This window comes from Ceratotherium simum, chromosome 9 (assembly GCF_057802395.1).
Source record: "Ceratotherium simum simum isolate JZ-2026a chromosome 9, ASM5780239v1, whole genome shotgun sequence".
Taxonomy (NCBI): Eukaryota; Metazoa; Chordata; class Mammalia; order Perissodactyla; family Rhinocerotidae; genus Ceratotherium; species Ceratotherium simum.
This window is the reverse complement of record NC_141908.1, coordinates 73,830,879-73,846,213: the sequence shown is the minus strand read 5'-3', so window position 1 is coordinate 73,846,213 and position 15,335 is coordinate 73,830,879.

Sequence of the window (15,335 nt, the reverse complement as noted above, 5' to 3'; positions counted from 1 at the left end):
AGGGCCGACTGCCAACGCGCTCGTCATCCTGCCGGCCAATCAGGGGCCGCAAGGCCGCCTGGACACGCCCCCTCCCTGGCCGCCGTGGAGTTCCCGCCGCGCGCTTGGGCGCCTCACGTAAGACGCGGGGCCGCCCACCGCGCCTCCCGCGCCGGAGCTCTTGCCGGATTCGCCAACGGCGCCGCCGTGCTCTTGGGAGTTGCTTCGGCTCGCTAGCCCGGCACGTGAGCCCAGCGCAGGGCGGGAGGGAGCCCGAGGTTCTGGGTGTTAACTTGGTAACTGTCCAAACCCGGGCGTGGTGAGCCGGCGCCGTGACTCCTGGCTGCGCAGTCTGGCCGTCAGAGACCAGCTGTTAGTGATGCGCTGATGCAGTACCTGCCGCGCTGGCCGGTGAGGGGCATGTGAGGGCGACGTGAGGTCACGTCCTTAGGGACGGCCTCGGAGCTCTCCGCCTTCGTCCTGCGTGGCCGACGTGTTAATTGGAGGTCGCGTATGGGCTTGGGTTTCGCTTATTCCGTACAAGCTGGGCACCTTTGCTTTGCCTCACCCGTTTCAGGAGCCACTCAGTCATCGAGTCCTGGCGTTCTTGCCCTCCGTTGGTTTAACCTTTGTACGGCATAGTTTCCTGTAAAGTGAGGATAGCGATGCTACCTACTGCCTGCAGTTTTGAGGGATAAGATAGTTGATTAAATGTAGTCAACAAATATTTATTGGGCACTTTTTGCTCTTTTAGGTGCTGGGTAAGTGAACAAAAGTCTTTACTGTCGTGGAGCTTATATTGTAGTGGGGAAATCAATTAGTATATAATACCATGTCACGTAATCATGTGCTGTAGGAAGAAAGTAAGGCAGGGTGAGGAGATGGAGAGGGGTAAGGTGGGTACTGTTTTATATAGGGTGGTCAGTTGGGCCTCTGAGGAGGTGATACTGACCAAAGGCCTAAATGAAGTGAGGAAGTGAACTACGTGAATATTTGGGGGCAAAGTAACTTCAGGTGGAGGGAACAGCAAGTGCAAAGGCCCTAGACGGGAACAATCTTACCCTGTTTTATGCAGAGCAAGGGCTTTGGATCACAGTGAGTGAGGAAGAGAGAGGTAGGAAACAAGGTCAGAGGTAGTGAGGGCTTTATCATAGTGCCTGGGAGACCATGGAACCAACTTTGGGTTGTAATCTAAGTGTGAAGGGAAGTCATTTGAGGTTGAGGGCAGAAGAGTGACTTGATCTGATTTACATTTACAGGAATATTCCAGCTGCTGTGTGTATGTGTTATTATTTTCTACTCTTGCTTTGTTCATTGTAGTCATCCCCTGCTAGATGCTCTGTGAAATGAGTTGAAATCACCAGCTACAAAGTTTGTCAAACACTTTTCAATATAACACAGGATGTCTTGTCAATTGAGGTGGTTCTGTAGCTGCACCCAAACAATTCTATATCAGATTGCCTTCAAATACACAATCCCTGCTCTTCTTTCCTTACATCTTCAATATTTCCAGGAATGTGTTCCTTTAAAACTCATTTTCGTCGTATTTTTCCCCTGCTGAAAAACCCCAGTGGCTACCACTTGCCTACAAAATATAGGTGTTGCACTGCCACCTCCTACTACATTCTATTTCAAAGTATTGGTATTGTGAACTAGAAGACCTGTTAAACATATTTTTAGGTACAGTACATGATGTACTTATGTACTTAATATAAAGCCTTCTTTTATTAAATGCACCAAACATTTTCTCATTCAACTCTTCCCACACATATGAAGATACCTACTGAATTGGGTCACCCAATTGAATAGTTGCCCAATAAAAACATTTTTAAGGGCAAACAAATCTTTGTAATAGTGACAGTGTACGGTCACTGTCACTCATCTTCCTTCTGAGGAAGATGAATCTCATTTGACTTCTCAGCAAAGGAGAGAATAATGTGTCATAAGCTTAAAGGTGATAATAAACTCTGATTCAGTTTCAGTAGATGACAATGTTTCCATGAATTGTGGGTTAAAGGTCTGCCTATACAATATGAGAAGATTGATAGTAAAACTAAAACCCAGCAGAGACCTGTAGGAAGCAGTATCTTAGAGTCCCAACCAATTATGCTGTCAAAATGTACTTCACACAACATGCATATTAAATATTCTTGCCAAAATAATTGAATCTGAATCTGGTCAAGCTTTTAGATATGCCAGTTTACACAGGGGATAGAAGAACATGTTAAATGACACCAAGGGGATACAACTTGCCACATACAGAAAATGGGAAATTCTACATGACAGGTGACCCAATTTCTTCAACAAATGTCAAAGGGGTGGGGGGTGACTATTGTAGATTTAAAAGATTTAAGGCATTATTTGGATTTTGTTTTGAACAAACTAAATATAAAAAGACATATAGAAGACTGGGAAATTCAACTGAAATCTCTACTTCAGTAGAGATTCATACTGAAGATTTTACAAGTGAAATATGATGTCTTTGATTTGTTTTAAAAGAATCCAGTGGGAGGGGCTGGCCCAGTGGCATAGTGGTTAAGTGTGCAAGCTCAGCTGCTGGCGGCCCAGATTTGGATCCCGGGTGTGCACTGATGCACCGCTTGTCAGGCCATGCTGTGGCGGCGTCCCACATAAAGTGGAGGAAGATGGGCATGGATGTTAGCCCAGGGCCAGTCTTCCTCAGCAAAAAGAGGAGGATTGGCGTGGATGTCAGCTCAGGGCTGATCTTCCTCACACACACAAAAAAAGAATCCAGTGGGAGTGGAGGAATAGAGTGGATGAAACAAAACTGATCATTTGTTGATAATTATTAAACTGAATGATGAGTACATGGGGAGTTTATAATAGTATTAAATCTAATTTTTGTAGATGTTTGAAATCTTCTGTAAAAAACTATATATACATATATATATATATTTAGTTCCTGCCTTTCATGTGATCTTTCCAAATGAAATCCTCCTGATGAACTTCCACTTAGAATCATACTTTGTTTGGCCTTTTGCTCACATCAGAACCCCAAATATGGACTGAACAGAAGCAGAAAGTCTTCAGGTAAATAGAGATGGCTATGACTTTGTGTTAATACTGTTTTTAATCAACCCTGTAGTCACAACAAATATAGGATGAAATTTTTTGTGAGGAAGATTAGCCCTGAGCTAATATCCTTTGCCAATCCTCCTCTTTTTGCTGAGGAAGATGGGCCCTGGGCTAACATCTATGCCCATCTTCCTCTACTTTATATGGGACACTGCCACAGCGTGACTTGACAAGCGGTACATCGGTCTGCTCCAGGGATCCAAACCTGCAAACCCAGGCCGCCGAAGCGGAGCGCACGAACTTAACTGCTTTGCCACCAGGCCGGCCCCAACAAATATAGGATGAATTTAACCACAGGACAAGACTTTTACCTAAACATCACTTATATTTTTTTCCTGAAATAAAGCAAGTTTTTAAAGTTGACATAATCTCATTACTGACATCTTTTTGATTAATAGAATAATCTTCCCAGCATGCTCAATGATTTCATACAGGGATCATCTTCGTGAAATGTTTGGTTGAAAGAACACTTTCCTAGACTGAATCAGGAACTGAGTTATAAGAGATTAGTGCTATTACAGATGTTAGTTTCTAATAAAAATCAAACTGTGGAAGGGGATTAAGTAGACAGTTTGCCCTTCCTGACTGGGTATGTCAGTCAGGGAGCAGTCAGGAAAATTACACCAGTCATTTTAAACAGAAAATTTAAATAAAGATGTTGTTAAACAGGGATTGGAGGGGCTGGCCTGGTGGCGTAGTGGCTAAGTTCGTGCGCTCCGCTTCAGCAGCTTGGGGTTCAGAGGCCCAGATCCCGGGTGCGGACCTACGCACTGCTTATCAAGCCATGCTGTAGCTGGCATCCCACATAAAATAGAAGAAGATGGGCATGGATGTTAGCCCAGGGTCAATCTTCCTCAATGAAAAGAGGAGGATTGGCAACAGATGAACTACGGTGACAAAAAGGGGATACTGAGATAAGAAAGCAATAGTAACTGCAAGAAGTAGGTACCACCCTGTGTCCCCAAGACCACCAGTGGGTTTGATGATTTGCTAAGGACTCATAGGACTGAACATATGGTTGTGCTCATAGCTATGATTTATTACAGGGAAACAATACAAAGCAAAATCAGTAAAGGGAAAAGGAGCATGTGGGATGTCTGGCGGAAACCAGGTGCAAACTTCCAAGGGTCCTTTCCCAGTGAAATAGAATCACACAGGACATGCTTCATTCTTCTGACAAGTTCTGACAACGTGTGTGAAATGTTGCCAAATAGAGAAGTCATTAGAGACTCAATGCTCAGGGTGTTTACTGGGGGCTGATCCCATAGGCACCTTCTACCTGGCACGTACCCAAATTCTAGACTTCCCAAGGAAAGCAGATGTTCAGCAAAAACTGTATTGCTTGCACAGTTGAGGCACAGTGAGACAGTTCTGGGAATGGTGGGAACCCACCTGAAATCCAAGTTGCCAAATGCCAGCCAAAGACCTTATAAGCAGGTCTTTCACAGGGTAGCCGGCAGGCCTGTCTCTTCTCTGCACACTCCCCTGGGCTGGGGGAACTAGGAAGAAGCTGGAGTTATTAGAACTTAGAAAACTGGTGGAGGGGTCCCGAAATGCTGGAACCCAGATCTCTGAGAGGAGGGCACTGCTTGGCTGGTGCTACTACCTAAGAAGTGTCGAGGAGCACACCCCCACTCCCAAACCCCACAGAGCTAGGACTCACATCTGTGAGGCGGAAGCAGTGGTTGATACTGGTGCATCTGAGGTGGCGCAGTGAGGCCTTTTTGAATCAGTCCTTCAGCAGACATTTACTGAGACCTTAGGAAACAGGTTTAGGAATGTTCAGTAACTTGCACAAACTAGCAAGCAGCACAGCTAGCAAGTAAACCCTTGTCTTCTGACTTTGAGTCAGAATGCTCTTTTATGCCGTATGACTTCTTGAAAGATGTAGCAGCAACCTGTAATACTGATTAGAACTATTTTTTAAGACAGCTCAATTAGGTTAATCAAAACTAGAAATTTGGGCCGGCCCCATGGCTTAGCGGTTAAGTGCGCGCTCTCTGCTGCTGGCGGCCTGGGTTCGGATCCCGGGCGCGCACTGACGCACCGCTTCTCCGGCCATGCTGAGGCCGTGTCCCACATACAGCAACTAGGAGGATGTGCAACTATGACATACAACTATCTACTAGGGCTTTGGGGGGAAAAAATAAATAAATAAATAAATAAAATCTTTAAAAAAAAAAAAAACTAGAAATTTGAGCAAGTATTGAAACTAGAAATTCGAAGAAAAGAAAAGAGGATAATTGACTACTCAGGAAGGGCCACAAAGGATGACAACATAGTTTAGAGGCTCTTCTCAGATTTCCAGATCCAGAAGTTTTTAGTTCAGGGCACTCAGAGTTTATCAAGAAAGCAAATTATTCCTGGTTATATGACCAGCCTTTGACCCAATCCTAGAATTCCCCTTTTGCTACTCCCTGCCACACACTGTGGCATCTAACCACACAGAACCGCTTCTAGATCCTGTACAGACACTGTGGTGTTTGTTGGCTACACTGTTCTCTCACCCTAGGAATTACATGTAGATAGATAGATAGCATGGTTTGATATTTCTGTGCAGTCCTCATAAAATACCACATTTTATAATTGTGGTACTCTAACCATTTTATAATTGTTTCTGTATGTCTTTCTCCCTGAACTGGACTATAAAGCAGTTGAAATACTGGGGTGTCTGTGGGTTTTTTTTTTTTTTCTGTATCACTACAAATTTTATTCAGAAACCCATCTTTGTCTTTTTTGTTGTTTTTTATATGATATTTCTATAATATATGAAGACAACAGGCAAAATATATTAGGATTAACTCTTTAGAAATCTAAGACATAGTTTCTATTCTCCTGTCTTCTCTTTTTGGTGTGAAACATTTCTTTAGTCAGTTTGCATGTAATATGTGTTTTAGATCTTTCAGATCTTGTGTCCTCCTTCACAAGTACTACATTTTGTTGAGATTGCTCTTAAAAGTGCTTTTATTACATTAGCAGGTTCTATGGGCACCTGGGAGGGATGTGGCTGGTTTAGGCCAGGACACTAGCCCTCACTTAAAGCTGTCAGTTACTCTCTTCCTGTCCCTTCACCTCATTTAAATTAAGCCCATTTCCCTTTTACTCATATTTTTTCCTTCTAGTTTTTGGATTATTTTTCTTAATAGAAAAGAAAGAAACAAATGAATTGGGGGGTGCACTTTGTCTTCTGTTACCTTGAACCATCTACCTCAAGAAACAGAACTAGTTTCATTATTTTTGCTCCCAACAAAAGCCTTTTTATTTTCTTTACCATTTTATCATAAGCCTCAGCTCATCAAGAGTTTAGCCTTCGTACACTATTATCATAGGTTTCCGCCACTTTTAAATTTCTTTTTCTTTTTTTTTCACTCAAGAAACTTTTATTTTACCCTTTTCATAAGTTACTAAGTTTACTACCTGCTAAATATTTTACCCAAATGTGGGAAAACTGTCTGGAGATGCAAAGCACAATAAAATAATTACATGAAAAGAACAAACAAAAATACCCATTAAAACAAAGTTATTGTAGCTGGCAGCATTTAAAATTGGTAATTTCTATTTCTTAAAAAGTTGCATAGCTTAAAAAATAGTTGCATAGCTGCAACACGATTCATTGCTGATTAACTGTTGAGCAGTTTTATTTAAGAGGAAACAATTTATTAACAGTTTATTACAGGATATGATAAAGGATACAGATGAACAACCAGATGAAGAGATACATAGGGCAAGGTCTGGGAGGGTACTGAGTGCAGGAGCTTCTGTCCCCGTGGGGTTGGCGTGTGTCACCCTTCTGGTGTGGATGCGTAGGGAAGTTTATGAATCACAGATTAGAGGTTCCAGGAGGCACAAAGGAAAGGCTTAAGAGCGAAAAATCTGGGGAGAGGAAGCACTGAGTTTATAATAGGAGAGGATGATTATTAGAGGGGATTTTAACTTAGACAGTGAGCAAGGATAACAAGCAGGGGTGTCTTGCTATTAGGTTGTCAACATAAATGGTCCCAGGAATCCTTAGGTGGGTAGAGAAAGGAGGGTTAAGTGGGCACTCAGGCCACAATCTTCTTTTTGTGTGTGTGAGGAAGATCAGCCCTGAGCTAACATCCATGTCAATCCTCCTCTTTTTGCTGAGGAAGACTGGCCCTGAGCTAACATCTATTGCCAATCCTCCTCTGTTTTTCCCCCTTTTCTCCCCAAAGCCCCAGTAGATAGTTGTATGTCATAGTTGCATGTCATAGTTGCATATCCTTCTAGTTGCTGTATGTGGGACGCGGCCTCAGCATGGCCGGACAAGCAGTGCATCGGTGCACGCCGGGATCTGAACCCGGGCCGCCAGTAGCGGAGCACAGTCACTTAACCGCTAAGCCACAGGGCCAGCCCCAGGCCACAATCTTCTATAGCAAGGGACAGCAAACTCTGGCCCTGGGCCATATCTGGCTGCCCTCCTTTTTTTTTGGAGGGGGTGTGGGGGTGGTAAAATACATATAACATAAAATATGCCATTTTAACTATTTTTAAGTATACACTTCAGTGGCATTAAATACATTCAAACTGTTGTACAACTGTCACAACTATCTATTTCCAAACTCTTTTATCACCCAAGCAGAAACTCTAACCATTAAGCCACAGCTTCCCATTCCCCCTTCTCCCCAGTCCCTGGTAATATCTAACCTTTCTGTCTCTATGAATTTGCCTTTTCAAGATATTTCGTATAAGTGAATCATACAAGTTTGTCCTTTTGTGTCTGGCTTATTTCACTTAGCATAATATTTTCAAGATCCATCCATGTTGTAGCATATATCAGAACCTCATTCCTTTCTAAGGCTGAATAATATTTCACGTATGTATATACCACATTTTGTTTATCCGTTCTTCTCTTGATGGACACCTGGGTTATTTCCACCTTTGGCTATTGTGAATAATGCTGTAATGAACACTGGTGTACTTGGGGCTGGCCCAGTGGCGCAGTGGGTAAGTGTGCGCGCTCCTCTTCGGTGGCCCGGGGTTTGCAGGTTCGGATCCCGGGCGTACACAGATGCACCGCTTGTCAAGCCGTGCTGTGGCGGCATCCCGTATAAAGTAAAGAAAGATGGGCATGGATGTTAGCCCAGGGCTCATCTTCCTCAGCAAAAAGAGGAGGATTGGCAATAGCTCAGGGCTAATCTTCCTCACAAAAAAAAAAAGAAACTTGAAATCCTAGATTCCCCTGAATCCTCTGGGCCTACAGAAGTGGCCTAATCTTCCCTATCAAGAAGCTAGTACTCCCTCTTCTCTTGAAGAAGATACAGAGACCTCTGACTTATAAAACAACAGGTGCCCCACTCAGGAACTTGCCTTACTTTCCCTCCTAGACACCAGATCAATAACTGGGGTTAAATCACCTGGCCAAGGAAATGGCTAGGCCTGCTAAGGGAGGAAAGGGACATCTCAAAGGCGCTGAAGGACAGCCAATATGTGCCATCAAGAGCTGGAAGATGACATAATGAACTTAATTCTGAGAGTCCTAGGTCAAGGGGCAGGGGTGGGTAGTAGAACATAATGTTGGATAGGGAGGGTTTATCAATATGGGAGTACTATCCATGGTATGGAATACCCTGACAAGGGTCTGGGGAGGCAGTGCTCACACACTACTAGGCTGGCTCTTAGAAACTCAGAGAAGGCAATGGCCCCCACTAGGTGGTGTAGAAATGGCAGAACTACTGTGGAGGATGGTGAGAAGGGATCAAAAGGCTCAGAAAGTGGTAGTAGAGTAGATATTCTATGCTAAGGCCAGAAAACTTACCACATGACTATGCTCCACCTGAAGGCTCAGAGGACACTCTGTCCCCTAAAGCAATAAGGAATGTGAGAGATGCACCAGCATCACTGAACAGGACCAAGACTAGGGTGAAGTGAGTGAGGTACTTGCCTCAGGTGCAAAATTTAAGGGAATTCCAAAAAGCTCAGTAACTAAGATAAATAATATTTTATTTACTTATTTATTTATTTATCTATTTATTTATTTATTTATTTATTTTTTGTGAGGAAGATCAGCCCTGAGATAACATCCATGCCAATCCTCCTCTTTTTGCTGAGGAAGACTGGCCCTGAGCTAACATCTATTGCCAATCCTCCTCCTTGTTCTCCCCAAAGCCCCAGTACATAGTTGTATGTCATAGCTGCACATCCTTCTAGTTGCTGTATGCAGAACGCGGCCTCAGCATGGCCGGAGAAGCGGTGTGTCAGTGTGCACCCGGGATCCGAACCCGGGCCGCCACTAGAGGAGCGAGCACACTTAACCGCTAAGCCACGGGGGCGGCCCCTAAATAATATTTTAATATTAAAGGTTTTTAAAATAAAAATTAATGCAGGAAAATCCACGATGAACAAGATACCAAAATTTTAAATAAAGAGAGGATCAATATTACTGATTTTTCCTTTTGCCGCAGACTCCAGTAAGGCTTAGCACAGCGCTGTTACTCATGTTGGCTGTCCTTTACAGGCCTCAGGTGATAGCAGCAGACAAAGTTACAGAGCTGAGCTCCATAATAGCCGTGGGGATGATGCGATCCCCAAATAGGGGCAAAGTGGTGATGCTTAACCATCAGAGGCAAAGTGAGCACAATTATAACTAGCACAAGATCAGAATGGCTGCCTGGGGGGTCCTGACCTGCAGAGAGATATGGAGATGGTTAATGCAACAGGGTGACCTTAGAGGCAAGATAGATGGGCAGACTGTAAGGGTGTCGTTCAATCTGTACAACCAAGAGAAATCAAAGATGGATGTTCAGGAGGCTGAAGGCAGCTATTCCAGTAAAAAAAAAAAAAAATAGTGATCCTTTAACTAGTTTCCAGACCTGAACTAGTTTTCAGACCTAGAACTATGTGATTTCAGACCATTTGATTGAAAGAGATTAAATAAACATTTAATAAGGACCTGTCATATACCAGACATTATTTTATTTATTTTGTTGTTGTTTTTTATTGGTTTATAACATTATATAAATTTCAAGTGTACATCATATTTCAACTTCTGTATAGACTGAATTGTGTTTACCACCAAAAGTCTAGTTGCCATCTAGACATTCTCTTACATGCTGAGAATACAGTGTTGAAAAAGACACTGTCCTCATGGGGCTTAGATTCTTTGAGGGAGAGAGATTAAAAATCTGTGTGTGTATACATTTGTATAATTTCAGGTACTGTCAAGTGCTATGAAGAAACATAAAGCAGAGTAAGGGGAGAGTGGGCAGGATGGCAGGACAGGATGGACAGAAAATGTGAGATCTCTGAGGGGATGACATTTGAGCAGATACCTAAATGTAATAAGGGAAAGAGGATTTGGGGGCAGAGTATTCCAGACACAGTGAGTGCAAATGTGCCAAGGTGGGAATGAGCTTGGGGTGTTCCAAGAATAGCAAGAAGGTTGGTGTGTCTAGAGTGGAGTAAGGGGGAAGAGTGGCATGAGATGAGGCCAGGTACCTGTGGTACCTGGCAGTACTACATTGTTGAATGAATGAATAAATGTTGAATGAAGGAATCTTCCAAACTTTCCTGCTCTGAGCTGCCTCTGTTAGCTAATACAGAGAGACCTGCCACATAATTTTTGCTACTGGATTCTCAATGAGAGACATACGACACAAGAGCAGGAAACATTGTCAGTATTGATTCAGCTTAAGCTGGCTGTTGTCACTCACTGAACTAAGAAATTGGTAAGAGGTGGAGGAAAGTGGGATGTCAGGACCAGAGAAACAGTAGGATTCATTAAAGAGAGTAAGGGATGTTGGGCAGACTAGGGTCCTTGGATCAATGACAGGTGCTCTTTGTAGGCAGGTACCAGAGTCAACCTAGACAAGTTGGCAATAATAACAACAACAACAGTAGCTACACTACAACGGCAGCAGTTTTTGATGCCAGCCGGAACCCAAAGAGACCTACTAGATCTAGTACTTTCTTCTTAGTGGTGGGAAGTACAAGATGCAATAGTTTGTCCTTTACTTTAGAAGGGATGTCCAGGCATGCTCCAGTCCACTATGCCCCTGAAACAGTGGGCCTCAACTGGAAGTGATTTTGTCTCCCAGGGATACTTGGCAACGTCTAGAGACATTTTTGGTTGTCACAACTATATTCTCCTTTCCTAGAGGGTCGTCCTTACTATTCCCCCCTTATCTCCTCTACTCTCTTTCACCTGGCTAACTCCTTCTCATCCTAGAAGACTGACTCAATGTCACCCTACCCAGGAAATCTCAGCCCAGGAGTGAGATATAGATAGCATGCTTTGATATTTCTGTGCTGTGCTCCTAAAATCCCACAAACATCTCTAACTAAGCACTTTGTATTACAATTGTTTCTATGTGTCTTTCTCCCTGAACTGGACAGTAACACCTAAAGCAACTTAAAGGGAGAGATTATTGGCATCTAGAAGCCAGGGATACTGCTCAACATCCTGATTTGCACAGGAAAGCTTGCCACAACAAATAATTTTCTGGCCTAGAATGTCAATAGTGCCATTGCTGAGAAATCCTGCTCTAAAAACATCAAAATAGAGCATGCCCTTAATTTTCATTAGGTTTATCTCCCACCCTCTGGAGCATCTGTGTCTTTCCAAGGCCTCAAAGGTACTTACCATTTCCTGGTCATCCAGTCTGATTAATGTGATTAAGACAATGCCATCAATATGGTGGACTAATATGATGTTTTGTTGTATGTCCAGATGTTCAGGTCCCTTAAGACTATATTATGATAGTTATTAATTTAGACTATATTATGGGAGAGTTAATAATCTGGGGGTTAAACTTAAAATGTATACTGTCGTCCAGCCCAAGAGAATGCACACTTTTAAATCCTCCTTATTGTTAGGGATGGAAAACAACTTTTTCATTAGATCAATATCTGCTTATTATGTACTTGAGGTCGTGTTAATCTGCTCTAGATACCACATCTGGCACAGCAACTGCAATTGGGGCTACTACGTGGTTGAATTTGTGATAGTTCACTGTCATCCCCCAGGATCTGTGTACCCTTTGTAAGGGCCAGACTTCAGTGTAGATATGATGGGGAATGCCATCCTAGCATTCTTTAGATCTTTAAGGCACTAATCTCTGCTGTATTTCCTAGGATATGATGTTTTTTATTTACTGTCTTGGCAGTGTGTGGAGGGAGCTGTTCAGTAGCCTTCTGCACTATGTTCTTATTCATTTTTTGAATGAATGAATGGTGATATTTACCTTTGGCATTTTTATCAATCAGGGTTCAACTGTAGAAACAGACCAGTTAGGAGATACATATTAAGAAATTTATTGCAAGGAATTGGTTTATGCTATTGTGGGCACTGTAGCGCAGGCGATCAGGCTGGAACTCTCGGGCACAGGCTGAAGCTGTGTGCACGTGTGGAATTTCTTCTTCATCAAGGAAGCCTCAGTTCTGCTCTTAAGGCCTTTCAACTGATTGAATCAGACCTACTCAGATTATCTAGGACAATCTCCTTTACTTAAAGTCAATTATTATGAACTTAAACCACATCTACAAAAGCCCTCATAACAACACCTAGATTAATATTGTTTGAATAACTGGGGACTGTAGCTTAGCCAAGTTGACATAATAGAAGATCATCACAGCATTCCAGGCATCTAATGCTTCTCTGCCACAATTCCCTTAGCTGTCTGGAACACCTGCTCAGACTTGACTTATTTGTGCTCTGAATCTAGATATTTCACTATTATGAATCAAAGACAGCTCTTGGCTGACTGTTAACTAGAAAAAGAAGCTAGTTAATTTACAGTAAGATGTTAATAAACTGCTCTTCTATTCTAGTTAGGCCTGGTATAGCTGAAAGGAAGAGAAATCCACACAAGCTAGTTCAAGAAAAGCAGTATTATTTAAAGAATGGGACTTTACAAGCTTGGAGCTGGAGGTGGTTCTGCATTCAAGGTAGCTATGGGAACTCCAGCAGCAGGAGTTTGTGATTCTTCACGCCTGTGTCACTAAAGTGACATTTTCCTCTGATTCTTTCTGTTTCAATAGCAACTGGCAAGTTCCTTTCATAATTCCAGTTCAAATTTCTAAGAGAAGGAATCTTGACTTAGCCAATAACTTCTGTTGCCTATGGGCAGGGTGTCCTGTATTCCAGGCCAGGTTCTAGGTAGCTGGCCAGGTGCCTGTCTCTTCCAGGAGAACAACCCAGTGCTATTTCCCTGAGCAGAAAGTTTTGTCAGGTAAGTTGAAGCTAGAAGGGCAAGTCAGGCATTACAGACATATTGACTGACATATTCACAACATCATCTCAAGTTATCTTTTATTTAACTGAGTAATGCCTTAAATTTTCAGAAATAAAACTCTATAGGTTTAGAATTTTAGGCATAACTGAAAGGCAGATGGAAATAGATTTTTGGCCTGGGGTAGGTAGAGTCTGATATCCCTTTGATATAAGAGACTTCTGGAAAATTCAACACTACAGATCAAGATTGGGGGCCATCTATCCTGTGACAGTCCTTCTTTTACCTTGGAAAAGATGGGCTTAATAAACTGTCATTTGTTTTCCTATAGCATGGAACTTCAAGGCCTTTATAGTTTCATCCCCAAAGGTAATTTGTGCAAGTTACAGCTAGCATTTAACATTCTGCAAAATTATTATATCTTGTTTTTTGTCTATAAAAATTATGTATGCTTGCTACTTGTGATATTTTTTTTTTTGAGACTAGGAAAAGCCAGCCTCCAAGTGCCCCTGATAAGAAAAGGAATGGATTTTTCTTTTAATTGGCTGTCATCGCTGTGAATTTTCTAGGCTATAAACTAGGTTCTGACTTTTGAAACAAAAAACCTCACCAGAAAAGGGTAGGAAACTCATTTTAAGTAATATCTGATTATTATTTATTAATATTAAAAATGTAAAGTAAAAGGTACTTATTGAAAAACCCTTGTTTCTTAACTGTCTGAATGTCCAAGTCACTGTTTTATTAAAGACAAATTAGTCTTTAGAAGAAGACTAAGAGAAGGCGGTCTCCCTTGATCTCTGGCAAAGTCTCTCCCATCTCTCTATCCCATATGTGCCCTTGCCCTACCAAAGTACTTAATACCTAGGCACCTAGAGAAATACGCACATAAGACAAAGTGGCCAGCACGCGCAGCTTCTCTGTATCTTGGAAAGACGAAGGACATGTGATACCCACTTTGCAGATGCTTTTCATTTCTTTAATGCATTTTTTTCTGTTTATAAAAATAATACATGCTTATAGCAGAGTATCTGGAAAATACTAAAAATTATAAAGAAAGAACCATTCATAATTCCATCATTCATAAACATCCACTATCAACATTTTGGTGACTTTTCTTTGTATATATTTTTTTATGACTGTGATCGCTTTGTATATACGAATTTATCTTTTTTTTTTAAAAAAAACACCAGCCGAGAAACGCAAAGTCCTTGTGATTCTTATTGTCAACATGGATGAATTCTTCTAGTTTGTTGATTGTTGATGGATAATAACATCCTTCTCTAATTCCTTATCATTCTTTTTTCCTTTTATTATTTTAAAATACGCTATTTTGTATATATAAAAGAATATATGTAATCTATAGGTATGTTATAAACTATATAAGGAAAATCTATGGACTCTCTGCCAATCTAAGAACTAGAATTTATCAATAATTTATATAATAGGGCCGGCCCCGTGGCTTAGCCGTTAAGTGCACCGCGCTCCGCTGCTGGCGGCCCGGGTTCGGATCCCGGGTGCACACTGACGCACCGCTTCTCTGGCCATGCTGAGGCCGTGTCCCACATACAGCAACTAGAAGGATGTGCAACTATGACATACAACTCTCTACTGGGGCTTTGGGGGAAAAATAAATAAATAAAATTAAATTAAAAAAAAGAATAATAATTTATATAATAATCTACATGTTCTTCTCTTATTTCATTTCCTTCCCAACTATTGTTTAACCTAAATTAAAATAATTAAACAACTGAAAATTTAAACCCATCAAATAGATTTTTTCATTGATGCTAATATAAAGCCCACTTTTTGTTGGTAAAGTTTCTACTAAGTATTTGTGTTGTGACTCTATCACACTGAGAGGTATAAACTGTTTTCTTTGTGATGGCTCTAACCTTGATCCCTACCTGTTTTCCTAGGCTGCTTCCTGTACGAACTTCTCTTCTCAATTCTTCCGTTCATTTTCAAAGTCCAAGGCCAGTGTGACAGTACAAGGTTTGCTAGTACTGTATAATTGATGCATACAAAAAAAAGACCGCCAGTATTCTGATCTTTTTAAAATTCCTGATTTAGGAA